Source organism: Pan paniscus, chromosome 5 (assembly GCF_029289425.2).
Source record: "Pan paniscus chromosome 5, NHGRI_mPanPan1-v2.0_pri, whole genome shotgun sequence".
Lineage (NCBI taxonomy): Eukaryota > Metazoa > Chordata > Mammalia > Primates > Hominidae > Pan > Pan paniscus.
The window spans coordinates 72,287,099-72,307,525 of NC_073254.2; the positions used below are offsets into that span (position 1 = coordinate 72,287,099).

Consider the following 20,427-nt stretch of genomic DNA (forward strand, 5'->3'; position numbering starts at 1 on the left):
TATTCTTGTGCTATTTTCCTAATCATCTTTCTATATGGATGACTACATAAGTCTGAGAATACCAAAAGAGACAGACACAGAACCAATCGGATTCCTTTCTTCTTGAAGCTTCTGCACAGCAAAAGAAACTATCAACAGAGTGAACAGACAACCTACAGAATGGGAGAAAAATTTTGCAACAATACATGTGACAAAGATCTAATGTCCAACACTGATAAGGAACTTAAATTTACAAGAAAAAAAAATCTCATTAGAAAGTGGGCAAAGGACATAAACAGACACTTCAAAAGAAGACACACATGCGGCCAACAAGCATATGAAAAAAAGCTCAATATCACTGATCATTAGAGAAATGCAAATCAAAACCACAATGGCATACCATCTCACACCAGTCAGAATGGTTATTATGAAAAAGTCAACACCGGGCATGGTGGCTCACGCCTATAATCCCAGCACTTTAGGAGGCCAAGGCAGGCAGATCGCCTGAGGTCAGGAGTTCCAGACCAGCCTGGACAACCTGGCGAAACCCCGTCTCTACTAAAAATACAAAAATTAGCCCAGCGTGGTGGCGGGCGCCTGTAATCCCAGCTACTCAGGATGCTGAGGCAGGAGAATCGCTTGAACCCGGGAGGCAGAGGTTGTAGTGAGCCGAGATCATGCCACTGCATTCTCCAGCTTAGGTGAGAGAGCGAGACTCTGTCTCAAAAAAAAAAAAAAAATTTGAATTTTGTTTAAATCGCTAACACATACTGGGCATTTAATAACAAAAGAAGGACATGAGATTGTGATCCTTATGAGGGTTTGAGAGGCATTTCACTAGGGTTCAACATAGAGCAGTCTGAAACATACTGTAATAATTTAATCCAATGGCTCATCTACAGCACCTAAAAAGGTTACAGCAGATTCTCATTCAGTGTAGTTACGGTCTAGAAAGTTCCATGAACAAATAAAAAGTTAGGTTTCAGCAAGCTACTGGTCACATTTTTGTAAGCTTACCAACACCTACTTTTGTTGTATGTGTGCTTATTTAATATATATTGTTGGCTAGGCACAGTGGCTAATGCCTGTAATCCCAGCACTTTGGGAAGCCAAGGCGGGCAGATCACTTGAGGTCTGGAGTTCGAGACCAGCCTGGCCAACGTGGTGAAACCCCGTCTCTACTAAAACTACAAAAAAAAAAAAAAAAAATTAGCCAGGCATGGTGGCGCATGCCTGTAGTCTTAGCTACTTGGGAGGCTAAGGCAGGGGAATCGCTTGAACCCAGGAGGCAGAGGTTGCAGTGAGCCAAGACTGCACCACTGCACTCCAGCCTGAGCAACACAGTGAGACTCTATCTCAAAAAAAAATAATAATAATTAATTAAATGAATGAATAAATAAATAATATACATTGTTCATTCATTAACATTGAACTCACAGCCAATGGCACTACAGCACTCACGCCTGAATGGAGTTTATTTAATGCATGTATTTTCTCTGTAAGGCACATCACAGACTTCTTGGACTTGTGAATGCTAAGCAGCACTTCAGCACTATGCTTGGGGGTTAATTTAAATGGCAAAACAACCAACAAACAGTACAAAAATAGGAAAAGCATGGCATTAAATAGACCACAAAAAGGATACCTGACTATTGTATGAGAGCTGAAAAAGAAGGCAGAATATCATCCTGTTCAAACTCAAATTCTTTGACACTCTATGCAAACACATGACTATGAAAGTGCTGTGAGTACTGATTTGGGGGTTACAAAAAATAGTAGGTGAGTTCACAAATACAAAAGCTGAAAACAAGGAGGATCGACTGTATTTTCGTAGACAATCTAATCTCATAGAAGATTTCAATTCAGACAAAAATCACGAGAATTACTGTATTACAAAAGGGCACTAGATAGGGGGAAAAGAGTAAAAATCAGAATTAAAACAAAGGTTCAAAATTCTGCATCAACCATATCCAGTTACACTTTAATATGTTTGTGGCAGACTACATTATTGTTCCCAACTCATCACGCCTCCCTATATCTACAACCTTTCCCCAAGACAATGCAGTTCCTCCTGCTAGAGATCAGGTATATTTATCTATACTATCAATGTTAGCCATGGACAAGGTATGTGCTTTGGCTGACTGAATGTTAGTGGACATGATAGAAGCAAAGGCTTAAAATGTACTTCCAGAACTGGAGTTTCCTTGTGATTCTATCACTGTGACAAAAACACATTCTCAGGTAGTCCACTGATCCAAGGGGGAACAAACACACAGAAAACATACCTAGACTCTATCTGCAGCTTGCAGCCTCACCAAGCCAAGAACAGTCAACTCACAGATATGTTTGCAAAAATAAATGTTTTTCGTACCTTAAGTTTTATATAATTATTGACCTATAGTTAACTGATATACAATATACATTAATCTTAAAATATCATCATCCCATTAAAAATATTTACATTAAAAACTGAGACCACTTTCTGTCCTCCTCTTTTTTTTTTTTTTTTTTTTTAATTAAGAGACAGGGTGTCTCAATGTTGTCCAAGCTGGAGTTCAGTGGCTAGTGGCTATTCAGAAGAACGATCATCGCACACTACCTCAAACTCCTGGGATCAAGCAATCCTCCTGCCTCAGCTTTCCAAGTAGCTGGGACTATAAGTGTGTACCACAGCATGTCAGCTCTCTCTCTCCTTCTTGACCTAAAGCCTAGCATAAAATTAGCTAAGTAGAATGTTTCCAAAGATGCCTGCATCAGTATCTCCCATCCCACATAATTTCTGTTTGATTTTGCCATTCACCCATAAAATGGTGGGATCTACCTCCCCTCCTTGCAAATTTGAGCTGGCCCTCTGATCCTGTCTAAGATCTGAAGCCAGATATTAAGGTACTTCATTAATTTCCATGTTTGTCCTCTATGCAACCTAGCAATCAAGCAAGAAGTCAAAACCTACTGATATAGTTTGGATGTGTCCCCACCCAAATCTCACCTTGCATTGTAATAATTCCCACGTGTCAAGGGTGGGGCCGGGTGCAGATAACTGAATCATGGGGACGGTTCCCCCCATACTGTTCTCGTGGTAGTGAATAAGTCTCATGAGATCTGATGGTTTTATAAATGGGAGTTCCCCTGCACATGCTCTCTCCTGCCTGCCACTATGTGAGACATGCTTTTGCACCTCCTTGCCTTCCACCATGGTTGTGAGGCCTCCCCAGCCACGCAGAACTGTGAGTCAATTCAACCTCTTTCCTTTATAAATTACCCAGTCTCAGGTATGTCTTTATTTGCAGTGTGAGAACAGACTAATACAATAAGTTGATACCAGTAGAGTGGGGTGCTGCTGTAAAGATACCCGAAAATGTGGAAGCAACTTTGGAAATGGGTAACAGGGAGAGGCTGGAACAGTTTGGAAGGCTCAGAAGAGGATAGGAAAATGTGGGAAAGTTTGGAACTTCCTAGAGCCTTGTTGAACGGCTTTGACCAAAATGTTAATAGTGATATGGACAATAAGGTCCAGGCGGAGGTGGTCTCAGAGGGAGATGAGGAATTTGTGGGGAAATGGAGTAAAGTCACTCTTACTATGCAAAGACACTGCAGGCATTGTGCACCTGTATTAGAAACAGGCATAAGATAGGCGGGAAAGAGTGAAAATAAGAATTTTTTTCTAGAGTTCCCTAGAGATCTGTGGAACTTTGAACTTGAGAGAGATGATTTAAGGTATCTGACAGAAGAAATTTCTAAGCAGCAAAGCATTCGAGAAGAAGCAGAGCATAAAAGTTCAGAAAATTTGTAGCCTGATGATGCAACAGAAAACAAAAGTCTATTTTCTGAGGAGACTGGGTTGTAGAAATTTGCATAAGTAATGAGGAGCCAAATGTTAATCACCAAGACAATGGGGCAAACATCTCCAGGGCATGTTAGAGACCCTCACAGCAGACCCTCCCATCACAGGCCAGGAGGCTTAGAAGGAAAAATGGTTTTGTGGGTCCAGAACCCCCTGCTGTGTGCAGCCTAGGAACTTGGTGCCCTGCATCCCAGCTGCTCCTGCCATAGGTAAAAGGGGCCAAGGTACACCTCAGGCCATGGCTTCAGAGGGTGCAAGTTCCAAGCCTTTCAGGTTCTAGGCGGTGTTAAGCCTGCAGATGCACCGAAGTCAAGAATTAACGTTCATGAACCTCCGCCTAGATTTCAGAAGATGTATGAAAATGCCTGGAAATCCAGGCAAAAGTTTGCTGCCGGGGAGAAGGGGGGGGCCCCTCATGGATAACCTCTGGTAGGGCAGTGTCAAAGGGAAATATGGGGTTGGAGCCCCCCACACAGAGTCCCCACTGGGGTACTGCCAAGCAGAGCTGTGAGAAAAGGGCCACCATCCTCCAGACCCCAGAATGGTAGATCCACTGACAGCTTGCACTGTGTGCCTGGAAAAGCTGCAGACACTCAATGCAGCCAGAAGGGGGGCTGTACCCTGCAAAGCCACAGGGGCGGGGCTGCCCAAGACCCTGGGAACCCACTTCTTGCATCACCTAGATGTGACACATGGAGTCAAAGGAGGTCATTTTGGAGCTTTAAGATTTGCCTGCTGGGTTTTGGACTTGCATGGGGCCTGTAGCTCTTTTGCTTTGGCCAATTTCTCCCATTTGAAACGAGTGTATTTACCCAGTGCCTGTATCCCTGTGTATCTAGAAAATAACTCACTTGCTTTTGATTTTACAGGCTCATAGGTGGAAGGGACTTGCCTTGTCTCAGATGAGACTTTGGACTATGGAATTTTGAGTTAATGCTGAAATAAGAGTTTAGGGGACTTTGGGGAAGGCATGATTGCTTTTGAAATGTGAGGACATGAGATTTGGGAGGGGCCGGGGAAGAATTATATGGTTTGGCTCTGTCCCCACCCAAATCTCATCTTGAATTGTAACAATTCCCATGTGTCAAGGGTGGGGCCAGGTGGAGATAATTGAATCATGGAGGCAGTTTCCCCCATGCTGTTCTCATGGTAGTGAATAAGTCTCATGAGATCTGATGGTTTTATAAATGGGAGCTCCCCTGCACGTGCTCTCTCCTGCCCACCATGTCTGACTAAATTTTGTATTTTTACTAGAGATGGGGTTTCACTATGTTGGCCAGGCTGGACTCCAACTCCTGATCTCGTGATCCGTCCACCCCGACCTCCCAAAGTGCTAGGATTATAGGCATAAGCCACCACACCCAGCCTCTTTTTTTTCTTTTTCTTTTTTTTATCTGGAGACTCAGTTTTGCACTCGTTGCCCAGGCTGGAGTGCAATGGTGCGATCTCAGCTCACTGCAGTCTCCACCTCAGCAGGACAGCAGGAATCTTCAGTGATCCACGGGCAGATATGCAGCCATTGTGGGCACCTGTTCCTCCCGTGACCTTTGTGCCCGCGTCTCTCCCTCCAGTACCTATTGCACGAACCCCCACGTCCGCCTCCTGCCATTGCCAGCAAGTGCCTTGCACGGGTACCTGGCTGCGCTTATTAATCCATTATGGTCGCTCTGTCACTGGTCCCATTATGTGCTCACGCGCCCACTCCCTCAGGTTTAGAAGGCGCGTTGCCCGGCAACAGAAGAATCTGCTGGCTTAGCCTTTGGCCGAGTTGGCAGCTGGACGAGGACGCTCAGAGCCCAGCTCTCGAGAGTTCAAGCATCCGACGGTTCCCCACTGCTCCCAGGAGCGGTTACCCGGGCACTCTGTGCCCCTCATTCCTGTTTGGGCCAAGGCCGAGGACCTGCGAGTAGGGCTCAGTTGCCTGGAGCCCCTTCAGCCCATCCCCCAGTTCACTTTGCTTGTGGGATCTCCCCGTTGCTCCTGCCCCTGGACTGAGTGGCAGGCCATCCTACAAGCACCCGGACACTCGACATCAGTGGTGTCAAGACAACTCTAAGAAGGTTTTCCGTCATCCTGCAAGACCTGTGTTCCATCCTGGTGATTCTGCCTTCAATTTCACTGCACGGGTACCACAGTAAGCCAGTGCTGTGTGCTCCGAGTTCCAGGGCATCCCCCAGCTCAGCCACTACACTGAGCACAAGCACTCTGTGGGGCCCAGGAGCAGGTAGTCACCCCTTTGGGGTCCACAACACCCGGCTGTCCCCAGACTTGTTTCCAGGGAAGATAGTGTTGAGGGCCCTCAAGGAGAGCGGGGCAGGGATGCCTGAGCAGGACAAGGACCCTAGAGTCCAAGAGAATCCTGATGGTCAGAGAAGAGTCCCCGAGGTCACCGGGGATGCACGGTCTGCATTTTGGCCCCTGCGGGACACTGGAGTCCTCTTTCCCTTTGTGCCCAGTCCCGGGCCTCTGCAGACATACCTCCACGCCCAGAGGTCAGAAATCAGATACAACCAGACATCCCAGACCACCTGGACGAGCTCGTGCACCAACCAAAATGCCATCTCCAGCTCCTACAGCTCCGCGGGAGGCTTGCTGGGGCTAAAGTGGAGGAGGGGGCCAGCGGAGCAAAAGAGCGGGGCAGGGATGCCTGAGCAGGACAAGGACCTCAGAGTCCAAGAAAATCCTGATGATCAGAGAACGGTCCCCGAGGTCACCGGGGATGCACGGTCTACAGTTCGGCCCCTGTGGGACAATGGAGGCCTCTCTCCCTTTGTGCCCAGGCCCAGGCCTCTGCAGACAGACCTCCATGCCCAGAGCTCAGAAATCAGATATAACCAGACATCCCAGACCTCCTGGACGAGCTCGAGCACCAAACGAAATGCCATCTCCAGCTCCTACAGCTCCACGGGAGGCTTGCCGGGGCTAAAGCAGAGGAGGGGGCCAGCCTCATCCTGCTGCCAGCTGACCCTCAGTTACTCAAAGACAGTGAGTGAGGACAGGCCTCAGGCTGTCTCTTCGGGTCACACACGGTGTGAAAATAAGGCAGATACAGCACCAGGGCAGACATTCGCCCCAAGGGGTGGCTCCCCCAGATCCCAGGCCTCTAGGCCCCGTAGACGCAGGATTGCCCTGCTGCCACGCAGGCGAGGGGAGCCTTTAATGCTGCCACCTCCCTTAGAGCTGGGGTACCGGGTCACGGCTGAAGACCTGCACCTGGAAAAAGAGGCGGCATTCCAGCGGATCAACAGCGCGCTGCAGGTTGAGGACAAGGCCATCTCGGACTGCAGACCCTCACGGCCTTCCCACACTCTGTCCTCACTTGCAACAGGGGCTTCTGGTGGGCCTCCCGTTTCTAAAGCACCCACTATGGATGCACAGCAGGACAGACCCAAGTCCCAAGACTGCCTGGGCCTAGTGGCCCCCCTTGCATCTGCTGCAGAGGTCCCCTCTACAGCTCCCGTGTCTGGGAAGAAGCACAGACCACCAGGACCCCTGTTCTCCTCCTCAGATCCCCTTCCTGCCACCTCTTCCCACTCCCGGGACTCAGCCCAGGTCACCTCGCTGATTCCTGCGCCCTTCACAGCTGCAAGCATGGATGCGGGCATGAGAAGAACAAGGCCTGGCACGTCGGCTCCTGCAGCTGCCGCGGCAGCCCCTCCCCACTCCACATTGAACCCCACGTCGGGGTCACTACTCAATGCAGTGGATGGAGGCCCTTCACATTTCTGGGCCTCAGCCACAGCTGCAGCCGGTGCCCAGAGGTCAGAAGTGAGATATAACCAGAGATCCCAGACCTCCCGGACCAGATCGTGCCGCAAACGAAAGGCCAGCCCGAGCTCCCACAGTTCTACGGAAGGCCTCCCGGAACTAAAGCGGAGGAGGGGGCCAGCCTCATCCGCTGCCAGCTGGCCCTCAGTTCCTCAAAGACAGTGAGTGAGGATGGACCTCAGGCTGTCTCTTCGGGTCACACCCGGTGTGAAAATAAGGCAGATACAGCACCAGGGCAGACACTCGCCCCCAGGGGTGGCTCCCCCAGATCCCAGGCCTCTAGGCCCCGCATCAACAGTGCACTGCATGTTGAGGACAAGGCCATCTCGGACTGCAGACCCTCACGGCCTTCCCACACTGTCCTCACTTGCAACAGGGGCTTCTGGTGGGCCTCCCGTTTCTAAAGCACCCACTATGGATGCACAGCAGGACAGACCCAAGTCCCAAGACTGCCTGGGCCTAGTGGCCCCCCTAGCATCTGCTGCAGAGGTCCCCTCTACAGCTCCCGTGTCTGGGAAGAAGCACAGACCACCTGTTCTCCTCCTCAGATCCCCTTCCTGCCACCTCTTCCCACTCCCGGGACTCAGCCCAGGTCACCTCGCTGATTCTTGCCCCCTTCCCAGCTGCAAGCAGGGATGCCGGCATGAGAAGAATGTTTTGTGTTCGAAATTGTTTGAGGGGTTTGGGTTTATTTTTGTTGGTTTTTTTTTTTTTTTTTTTTTTTTTTTTTTTTTGCTTACATGGGCATCCTTCAGCTTTTAATAATCTGAAAAATTCTATTTACCCATTGTCAATGTGTATAAATTAATCTGAGTCAATTTTATACAATAAAAGGTGAACTTTTATGCGTGAAACAATAATTTAACAAAAAATGTACTGGAAGAAGAATGTTCATTACAAATATAGGAAACATAAATATTACCAAATATTGGCAAGCACTAAAATGTTCAGAAATATAAGTCTATTACAGTTATAGCTCTCTCAAGCAAAAAAATAGCAGAGAAAAACTTAGTTTACCTTAGGGGCTATTTATTTACTTAGAGATTTGTTAGAAGGTCAAATGGGGTCACACAGAATACTAAGAAGAGCTGTTCACCCAGGCCTCACTAAGAACTCTTCTTCATTCAGTAGCTATATGGTAATATGACAACTGCTCCTACGACCCAAAGAGGAACTACAGCAACTACTCTTTAGCATCTGTTGCTCCCAACTCTGCTTTGCAATTATATGACTCAAGCATTCTGGCTCCGTTAACTATTACTGCTGTTACTCCCAATTAAATTCCCTCTAAAAAATAAAAATTTTTAAAGCTGCAATTTAAGCTTTCTGCTGCCTCATGACTTCAATTCCATCAGAGTTATGCATTGTTTCCTCTGTACATCTTTGCTCTGCTTCCATTGCTAATTCCCTAGTAAAGTGTTGTATATTCAAAGTTCCAAAGAAACAGAATATCCAAGACATCACCAATCATCCAAAACACAGTGTAGGAGGCCACAGTTAAGAGAAGCAAGACCATTAGCTCTTTTTATAGGCTCGAGAACAACAGGATGCTTTGGTCCTGTATCAGCAGGATGCTTTTCGGGTAGATCCTACTGCCACCCGACTATCGGGTAGATCCTACTGCCACCCTAGCTATGGGCACATGTCAGAGTCCCATGTAATAAAGGAGACAAAAGGAAACCACCACGAGTATAAACTAAGAAAAGTACTCCAAGGTTTCTAAGAATGGAGCTGTATAACTCACTTTGCCCCATTTGTTACTTCTCCACGGTACTTACCACCACCTATTACATATATTTTGTTTACAGTCAGTCTTCCCTCATTAGAATGAAAGTTCCGTGAGGATAGGACTATACAGTCAGCCCTCAGTATCCATGGGGGACTAGTTTCAGGATCTCCTGAGGATAACAAAGGATACTCAAGTCCCTGATATAAAATGACACAGTATTTGCACATCACCCTTGCACATCCTCCCATATACTTCATATCAACTCTAGATCACTCATAATATCCGATGTAAATGTCATGCAAATAGTTATTGTACTATATTGTGTAAGGAATAAGGAGAAGAAAAAAGTCTGTACATGTTCAGTACAGACGCAATTTCTTTTTCCAATATTTCCAATCCTCGGTTGGCTTAATAAACAGATGTAGAACCCAGGAATAAGTTCTGGTGTCCTATTGCATAGTAGGATGAGTATAGTTAACAATAACGTATCATATATTTGAAAATAGCCAGAAGAGTAGATTTTGAATTTTCTCCCTACAGAAAAATCATTATGCAAATTACCCTGATTTGATCATTACACATTGAGTACGTGTATTAAAACATCACATTGTACCCCGTATATATGTACAATTATTATGTGCCAATAAAAATTTAATGTCAATATGTGAAATAAAATGAAAAAATAAAAATTTTTAAAGCTGTAATTATCTCCATCTGGTAGGAATATATAGAATCTGAAATAAAAAATATATTTGTAATTGTTAGGACAAAATAGATTATAGATTATTTTAAGTTTGCAAATTATAAATTATAAAATTCTCACAGAACCTGAAAAATTATTGGTATTGTTAAATATTTAAAAAGCTGTCCTTGGAGAGAAAGAAACCTATCAGATTTACATCAACAAGTGTAATATATCAGCCTATTACCACCTGCTACAGACTGCATGTTTGTGTTCCCTCAAAATTCATATGATAGGCCGGGTGCGGTAGCTCATGCCTGTAATCCCAGCACTTTGGGAGGCCGAGGCGGGTGGATCACGAGGTCAGGAGATCGAGATCATCCTGGCTAACATGGTAAAACCCCATCTCTACTAAAAATACAAAAAATTAGCCAGGCGCAGTGGCGGGCGCTTTAGTCCCAGCTACTCAGGAGGCTGACGCAGGAGAATGGCGTGAACCCAGGAGGCGGAGCTTGTAGAGAGCCGAGATTGTGCCACTGCACTCCAGCCTGGGTGACAGACAGAGCGAGACTCTGTCTCAAAAAAAAAAAAAAAAAAAAAAATCATATGGTAAAGCCCTAACCCCCAAGGTGAGGATATTGGGAGGCGTGGCCTTTAGGAGAGAATTAGGTTTAGATGAGGTCATGAGAATAGAGCCCCTATGGTGGCATTACTTCCTTTATAAGAAGAGACACTAGAGCTGCTTTTCTCCCTACCACGTGAGGATACTGAGAGAAGATGGCCATTTCCAATCTAGGAAGCAGGCCCTCTTTAAGAAACGTAATTTGCCAACACTTTGATCTTGCACTTCCAGCCTCCAGAACTGTGAGAAATATCTCGGTTTTTGTTTGTTTGTTTGTTTGTTTGTTTTTTGAGACAGAGTCTCATTCTGTCATCCAGGCTGGAGTACAGTGGTGCGATCATGGCTCACTGCAACCTCCGCCTCCCAGGTTCAAGCAATTCTCCCACCTCAGCCTCCCAAGTAGCTCAGACTACAGGCGTGCACCACCATGCCCAGCTAATTTCTGTAGAGACAAGGTTTTGCCATGCTGCCCAGGCTAGTCTCAAACTCTTGAGCTCAAGTTATCCACCTGCCTCGGCCTCCCAAAGTGTTAGGAATACCGGCATAAGCCACCACGCCTGGTCAAAATATCTACTGTTTAAGCTACCTAATTTATGGTATTCTGTTTTAGCAGCTGAAGCAGACTAAGATACCATCCTATAAGCTACAGACCAGCACTATCCAATAGAACTTTACATGACGAGGAAATGTTTTATATCTGTGCTATCCATTATGTTAGCCACTAGCCACATGTATCCATCAAGTATTTGAAATATGGCTAGTGCAACTAAAGAACTTAATAATTTTTTTCTTTTCTTTTTTTTTTTTTTGAGATGGAGTCTCGCTCTGTCCCCCAGGCTGGAGTGCAGTGGCGCCATCTTGGCTCACTGCAAACTCTGCCTCCCAGGTTCACGCCATTCTCCTGCCTCAGCCTCCTGAGTAGCTGGGACTGCAGGCGCCCGCCACCACGCCCGGCTAATTTTTTGTATTTTTAATAGAGATGGGGTTTCACCGTCTTAGTAAGGATGGTCTCGATCTCCTGACCTCATGATCTGCCCGCCTCGGCCTCCCAAAGTGCTGGGATTACAGGCGTGAGCCACCACGCCCGGCCAATTTTTATTTTATCTTATTTAAATAACCACATGTGGCTAGTGGCTAATGTATTGAACACCACAGCCGTAGACAATATGAAATAAATATAAAGCAGTCTCAACTTTGGAAAAACAGAAGACTCTTACTGCCTCATAATATAGATGAAAAATGAAATACTAAGTTGAGTAAAATGTTCTTTAAAGAACAAAAACAAAAGAAAACCTAATGAAAGCTATAAAAGTCCATTGGATAATAATGCTACCAGTACTAAGGAAGTACAGCCCCTAAAAGTGACTTGCAGTCACAAATATAAAAATGACTATTCAAGTGAACTCCTAAAGTAAAAATTTGTTATTCACCATGCTCCAAAATGGTCTGTAATATTCTTCAGAGATGGCATGGTAAAGTACGATACAAGGGTAATATTAACAGTATGCTGTCACAGGTGCCATTCTCTTAAAAAAGAAATCCCAAAATAAATATAAACGGAAAGCAAATAATTAATGGAGTTTTTACGGTCCATCAATGGTAAATATTATTGCCATTAGATTTTTCTATTAATTATAGTTTTACCTATGATCATGTATTTTTCCATTTAAAAATTACCCTAAAACTTAATGGCTTAAAATAACAAATATGTATGACAAATTTATAGAAGTCAGGGAAATGATGGATTTCGGTAGGTGGTTCTGACTCGAAGTCTCTCATGAGTAAAGGTTGCTGTCATGTTGTTGACCCAGGCAGCATCCCCTGAAGACTTTAACTTGTGTTGGAAGGTCCATGTCTTAGTTTGTTTGCACTGTCGCTACAGAATACCATAGACAGGGTAGCTTATAAACAACGGAAATGTTTCTAATGGTACCGGAGGCTGGACGGTGCAAAATCAAGGTGCTTGCAGATTTGGTGTCTGGTCAGAGCCCATTTTTTAGTTCATAGATTACTGTCCTCTAGCTCACATGGCAGAAGGGGCAAGGACGCTTTTTGGGGTCTCTTTTATAAGGGCACTAATCCCCGGCTGGGCACAGTGGCTCACGTCTGTAATCCCAGTACTTTGGGAGGCTGAGGCAGGCAGATCACGAGGTCAGGAGGTCCAGACCAGCCTGGCCAGTATGGTGAAACCCCGTCTCTACTAAAAATACAAAAATTAGCCAGGTGTGGTGGTGCGTACCTGTAGTCTCAGCTACTCAGCTACTCAGGAGGCTGAGGCAGAAGAAACACTTGAACCCAGGAGGCAGACGTTGCAGTGAGCTGACATGGCGCCACTGCACTCCAGCCTGGGTAACAGAGCAAGACTCTGTCTCAAAAATAAATAAATAAATAAAAATAAAAATAAAAAATAATAATCAAGTCACTAATCCCCAACATGAAGACAGACTATCATCTACCAAAAGCTCCACCTCCTACTATCATTACATTGGGGGTTACGATTTCACAAATTCAGTGCATCACAGTCTGCTTCTAGAATGTTTAATCATTTGGCTGGATATCAGATAGGATGCCTCGGTTCTTCATGTGAGCTTTCTAGAAAAGATAGTTTGGAATTATTTGCATGGTGGCTGGGCTCGTAAAGAGTTGAAGGAGAGAAAGAGAGAGAAACACCAGTAAGGAGCAAATTAGTTCACTCAAAATTAAAACCCTAGCCTTTGTGACCTTGTCTCAGAAGGTAACATTCCAATCCTGTGGTGTTTTATTTCTTAGATGGGAGTCACTCAGCTTAGCCTGCCTTCAAGGGGAGGAGTATGAAGCTCCACTTCTTAAACTGAGGAGAATCAACAAATATGTAGATATATATATTTTTAATAGTATTACAGCTCATGAACCCATTTAAACCCATTTTAGAACTTTAAAGAAATATTTTAAAATGGAATTTTCAATTAAGCAGAAGAAATTGCCAGCTGTGGAACAGTGAACTTTATCGCTGAAATCACACACATATATACACACACACAGTGCAAACTCATACATGATCAAATCTATAACCTTATTACACAAAGTTTTGTGAGAGGAAAAATGCTTGACTTTTCAAAAGGGCTCATTTATTAAAAATAAAATTACCATTGTGTTCATTTCAGCTGCAACCTTTAAGCAATCAATGACTATATACTTGCTGTAATCATCCTTTAAAATTAGAATTATTGAAAAGCTTTATCACTGATGAATGAAAGAAAGTAATATTGATTTGTGGCCAAGAGAGATAATCTCAGGCAATAAACAGGTGCAGTCTTTGAAGGAATCGTTTTATTTTATTAACTTTCTGACATTATTGAAGCCAATTTTAAATAAATTCATCATGTTTTTAAATTTAATCACATATTATTTTATCATACATTAGGTAAAGTTTCAATCTAAGTAACTCCTGGATAAAAAATGAAGTATATCAATTTACAATTACAAATACCCAAATTGTAGAGGCATGCATTTTTCAATGACATTTATAAATTGTGTTTTGTTGTTTGTGCCTTGTGTTTGTTTTATTAATCAAATTAATTTATATAGATATATGTATGGAAATGAGACAGATATAACCAGTTCTCTATAAGTAAGCATTATTTAATGGAGTCTTTCCTTTCACTAATGATCATCAGGACAGCTAGGGAAGTGAGTTGAAATTTTCAGGCCATTAGGTTAATAGTTCCAGTAATTCTAGTAATGTTTCGACAGTCTTAATATAAATGATACTATGTGGCTTGGATTAATGCATTTTCTTATGTAACAAATAAGAAGACAATTTTTAAAAGTGGTAATTACTGTTTTTAAATATGACAATTAAAAATAACGAAAGAAAAGAGGTTGTACATTGAGTAGCCATAACATTAACTTTAAACATATTTATTCTTCATTTCCTAACTTTTCCCACCTTTTGGCTAAATCGTATGTTCTTTCTCTAAACTCACTTCTGTTTTATTCCTCTCTGGGAAAGATTTTTATATAAAACGTCTAAGCAATCAAACCTAACGCAGGATGAATTTCTACACATTACTATACCCTCTGGTCACTATTTTTTTCTTCTCTTTTATTGCCCATTTCCCTGTTCTTGAAACATTCCAATTATTTGCCTTCCATGACATTCTACTCTTACTTTTACTTTTCTGTCTCTGATTACTCATTTCTAGTTCCCTTTGTCATCTCCTTGTCTTCCTACACCTGCCAATTAAATGTGAATTTCCTCTGCATTTCATCTTATGTCTCCTTTACTTCTGCCAAATTCTCTCCTTAGACAAATACAGTCATTCCCATGGTTTTATATCCCACTTATCTTCAGGGGCTCTAGAATGTATAGCGCCAGGCCAAATCTATCTTAAGAACTTACTTTACTTAACCAATTACATCTGCATCTGCTCAGGATCATGTAACCCAGATCAGCATTTGGCTCTTTTGTAGACCAATTTTTTCTTTTCCTGGAAGTCTATTTTGACACCTACTTTCTGTCACTACCCACATTTTAGCATTTAGCCTTGTCAGTTTACTCTCATCCATATGTAACTCTATCCATTTTCTTCTCTCTATTACGAACAGCAGTTTGAGCCATCATGACCAATTCTGCAGTATCTTCTTAAATTAGCCTCCTGTTTCACATTGGACATTTTCACCCCCCAGCAATTCCACCGATTTCATTCTCGGAAAAATATAAATGAAGAGTTACATTTTTCAATAGCCATAATCATTAAATTTCCATGCATAAGAAAATGTTCAGAACAGTATCAGTGCATTTATAATAAAATTAAAAAACTTGACCCACAAACCTCTACTTGTCCTTCTAGTTTTATTTCATTTGTCTCTTGTCAATCTCTACATTCTGATCACCACAATCTTTTAATTCATCTGAAAGCTAAGCTCTCTCTTAATTTAGATTCTCTATACTTGCAATTTTGTCTACCTAGAAGTGTTTTCTTCCATCTTTGGACTGTTATTGCAAATCCATTGAATAGTTCTCATCTGAATTGTTTCTTCCTTGGGATGACTTATAAACACTTCATCCTACAGCCAAATCAGAAGACCAATATCAAAATCTTTCATCACATCCTAAATTTGCTTATCTGTAATTATATGGCAAGAATCTCTTTGTCTTTATAATCATTATTCACTTATCTATGTTTTTTAAAAACTCTTCTATGTGGTGATGCTAAGCTCCGTAATGTTGGGCTTGTTACCTGTCTCAAATATCTTCCACACCTACCACAGTACCTGCTACATAGATGTATTCAATATATATTTTTAGAATTAGTAAATGATGAGCAAGTGTGTACTTTTGTTCTCTTTCATTACAGTGTTAGAAATGCTATTACGGCATTAGAAAAGATAATCAGAAAGAAAATTTAATAGATCATCAGAAAAAAATCCCAAGATTTTTAGGCAAATGAGCCTATAAACACAGGTGGAATGGGCTTGCAATTTACCAAGAAATAGGTTTGTCATACTTAGAAACCAACTGTATAAACATGTTTTTATCTATTAATAACTTCATTTTCCAAAATGCTCTACTTTATATGAGACAATTCTTGATGGAAATACCATTTGCTTCTAGGCTCGTTGCTTAAACATAGAGTTAAAAATCTTTGTATGACACATAAAATTGTGGTGACTGCTTAACTTTGCAACTATAGTGCTCCTGAAATGCTCATCTAACCACTCTGTGTTCCAGACCTACAAAACTTAGATGGTGCTAGAATTGTGTAAAAATTGTGTATTTCTTCTACAACTGACTTCTGATAAAAAGGGGGCAGAGAAGGTTAACTCTCTCCCCCTTTAGCTTTATTTGCTTAGTGAATTTCTACAAAACATAATTTAAGTGCTATATTTTTCCAAGGTTTTAATAAGGAAATAAAAACCGCAATCGGTATCTTAAGCAGAAAGTGCATTTCATACATATACAATAGGAAGAGCTAAAATAACTAAAGTAGCTGTGGCATGGAGGAAGGTTTTGAGTTATTGAATTCAAAGGCACGCAATCATTTCTGCAATCCTGGGTCAAAAAGATGCTCCTACTATTAAAACTTTAAGCTTCTTATGCCCATGAAACTGGGGATTAGGCACAAGGATATTGAATCCTACCACTTCCACTACTTCTGAACTATTGTCTCCATGATTTCACTTGCCAGAATCAACAATAGCAAGACAGGCTTTGATCTCTTCCATTTTTCTAAGTCTGATTCATATGCAAACAATGGGTAAGTGGTCTAAGCTGCATTCATAAAGCTGGCTCAAGGGAAGCTGCATTGCTTGTTTTGTTTTGTTTTAATTTTCTAACCTCTTCAAAGAGTGGAACGAAGGTTGAGGAAACCTGTCCACACAGTCTACCACACACCTTCCATGAAAGGTTCCCCAACACCTCCAACAGAATAATGTAAACACACGCTGGAACCTATATTACTCTCGCACCATAACACTTCCCACACTTCCCACAACACTTTTTCTCTTCACGGGAATATCCTTCCAAAACATGCTGATATCTCCTAAGCATTATTCATCTGTCGAATTTTCCCACCTATTGTAAGGTCTTCCAATTGTTAGGTTCTTAATAAATACATTTTAAATTATTAAAATTCTGAACTAATGGGTAATCAGCTGTACAACCCGAATTGCTGATTTGCATACAGCTGAAGTCCCTCCTCAAAACTTCTGTAATACATGAAACTTAGGCAAATGGTTGGGGCATTACCATATATTACTTTGTATTTTTATTTATCAGTATATGTGATTACAGTTATGCTTATGTTAATTGATATGTATATGTTAACTTTTATACATATGTACATTGTATTATTTTGTTACATAGCACAGCGTTTTGTACTCAAAAAGTGACCAATAATAATAAGCTGCATACTTTGGGAAGCCTTGCAGGCTAGTCATACAGTTTTATTTTTTTTTTCCCTGCAGCCTGACAACCTCTTTAGTCATTCACTAAACCTCTCTCAGCTTCAGTTTCTTCATCTGCAACATATAGCAAATAATAAAACTTAACTCAGATGGTTCTAGTGTGAAATAATACAGAGTAAATGTGCCACCAAATACAAACCAATGGCTTGATTGACATAACTCATTGCTAATTTTCTTGAAATGATTCAAAGTATTTTCCAGACAAGCACACACTGAGGGAATTCGTCACCACTAAACGAGTCCTATGAGAAATACTCAAAGGTGTCCCAAACACAAAAATGAAAGGTCAACATGCATCATCGTCAAAACACATGAAAGTAGCAAACTCATAGGTCTTGTAAAACAGTCACACAAAGTAGGAAGAGAAATCAAATAGCAACACAACAGATTTCCACCAAACCACAAAGACAAAGAGACAGACAGAAAGAAAAACAAAAAAGTAACCCCAAAGAACTTATAAAACAAGTAGAAAACAAATAGCAATATGGCAGAAAGAAAACCTCATGTATTAATATTAACCTTGAATGTAAATGAATTAAACATTCCACTTAAAATATATAGATTGATGTTGGGCCAGGTGCAGTTGCTCACACCTGTAATCCCAGCACTTTGGGAGGCCGAGGTGGGTGGATCACGAGGTCAGGAGTTCGAGGCCAGCCTGGCCAACATAGTGAAACCCTATCTCCATTAAAAATACAAAAATTAGCCAGGCGTGGTGGCCGGCACCTGTAATCCCATCTACTTGGGAGGCTGAAGCAGGAGAATCGCTTGAACCTGCAAGACGGAGTTTGCAGTGAGCCAAGATTGCGCCACTGCACTCCAATCTGGATGACAGAGTGAAACTCCATCTAAAAATAAAAAAAAAAAGAAAGGTAGATTGATGGAACGAACTAAAAAATGATCCAAAAATATTATGCTTACAAGAAACATATAGACACATACAGACTGAAAAGTAAAGACACATACAGATTTAAAGTAAATGGGTGAAAAAAGATACTCCATGTAATGGAGACTAAAAGCAAGCAGGAATAGCTATACTTATATCAAGTAAAACAGAACTTAAATCTAAAACAGTATAACAATGACAAAGGAGGTCATTACGTAATGATAAAGGGATCAATTCAGCAAGAGGATATAACAATTCTAAACACATATGCATCCAACACTAGACCACCAAGATTCATAAAATAAATATTACTAGACATAGAAAAGGAATAGACAGCAATACGATAATACTGGGGGACTTTACCATCTCACTCACAGCAGTAAATGTTATCATCAAGACAGAAAACAAATAAACATAAGACTTAAATTCAACCTTAGATGAAACAGACCTAACTGACATTTACAGAAAATTCTACCCAGCAACTACAGAATATACATTCTTAATAAAACCGCAGTTTCACCCAACAATCCCACTACTGGAGATCTACCCAAAGGAGAACAGATAATTATATGAAAAAGGTATCTGCACCCATATGTTTATCACAGCACTATTCACAATAGCAATGTGTCCCTCAGTGGATGATTAGATTAATAAATCTGGCATATATGCGCTATAGAATACTATTCAGCTATACAAAAGAGTAAAATCATGTCTTTTGTAACAACATGGATGTAGCTGGTCTTTATTTTAAGTGAAACAAATCAGACACAGAAAGACAAATACTGCATGTTCTCACTTATAACTGGAAGCTAAATAATGTATACACATGGACATAGAATGTGGAATGATAGACAACAGAGACTTGGAAATGTCAGGAGGGTGGGAGGAGGGGATGATGAGAAATTATGTGATGACTACAATGTGCATTTTTCAGGTGATGTATATTCTAAAACCCTTACTTCAACACTATGTACTTTACGGAGGTAACAAAATTATATTTGTATCCCATAAATTTACATAAATAAAAAATTGCCTTCTGTACTTACTTTAGCCCAGTTATTGTTAGGTTCAACATTCAGCACTTTACTTAAATTTTCTATAGCTTTCTGGACCTTTTTTTGATATTTATATATAGTAGTGTGGCACAGAAGTGCTAATATTTAACAAAATAAAAGTTATATTTTTAATAAAAAATTAATTAAAAGGTTGTAGAATCTCAGGATGGAATGCAGACTGTTACAAATTTATCTAGTTCTATTATGAACCATACAAAATAACTTCAGTGAGGGACTTAAGGGAAAGGGTGCTAGTCAAAGTGATATTGAAAATGAGTGCAGTCTCTTAAGATGAAAGGCAAAAGAAACTTGTACGAAGGCATTTAATTTAGTTGATAAAGATGTTCTTCTACTAAGGGCAGGTTAGCAAGTCTGGTACAGCTATATACATATACTGGAAGTGAACAATTAACTAAATAGATGTCACAAAGTAAGAGTCAGGATTTTTATTGTTGGAGTGGGGGTTTAGAGATACAGGAAGGCATTGATGCTTGCGGGACTAGGTTAGAGGTAGTGACATCAGTAAGAACCCATGTTTAGCTTAATATAGACATAGATGGTGATATGGTTTACATTTTGTCCCCTCTCAAACCTCTTGTCCAATTGTAATCGCCAGTGTTGAAGGAGGGGTCTAGTGGGAGGGGATTGGATTATGGGGGCAGATTTCCTCCCTGCTGTTCTTGTGATAATGAGTTAGTTCTCGCACAATCTGGCTGTTTAAAAGTGTGTAGCATCTCCCCCTTAGTTCTCTTCCTCCTTCTCCAGCCATGTAAGATGTGCCTGCTTCCTCTTTGCCTTCTGCTATGACTGTACGTTTTCTGAGGCTTCCCCATCCTTGCTTCCTGTACAGCCTGTGGAACTGTGAGGCAATTAAAGCTCTTTTCTTCAAAAATTACCTAGTATCAGGTAGTTCT

General features: G+C 41.8%; 1 protein-coding gene and 1 pseudogene across 1 annotated transcript in view; one reads left to right on the forward strand and one right to left on the reverse strand.

The window, feature by feature from the left end:
* LOC134730504 (putative inactive beta-glucuronidase-like protein SMA3) overlaps positions 1 to 20,427 on the reverse strand; it is a 49,504-nt gene that overhangs the window by 1,928 nt on the left and 27,149 nt on the right. The gene's annotated exons all lie outside the window — the stretch shown is intronic.
* Positions 1,667 to 13,642, forward strand: LOC134730503 (putative POM121-like protein 1; annotated as a pseudogene).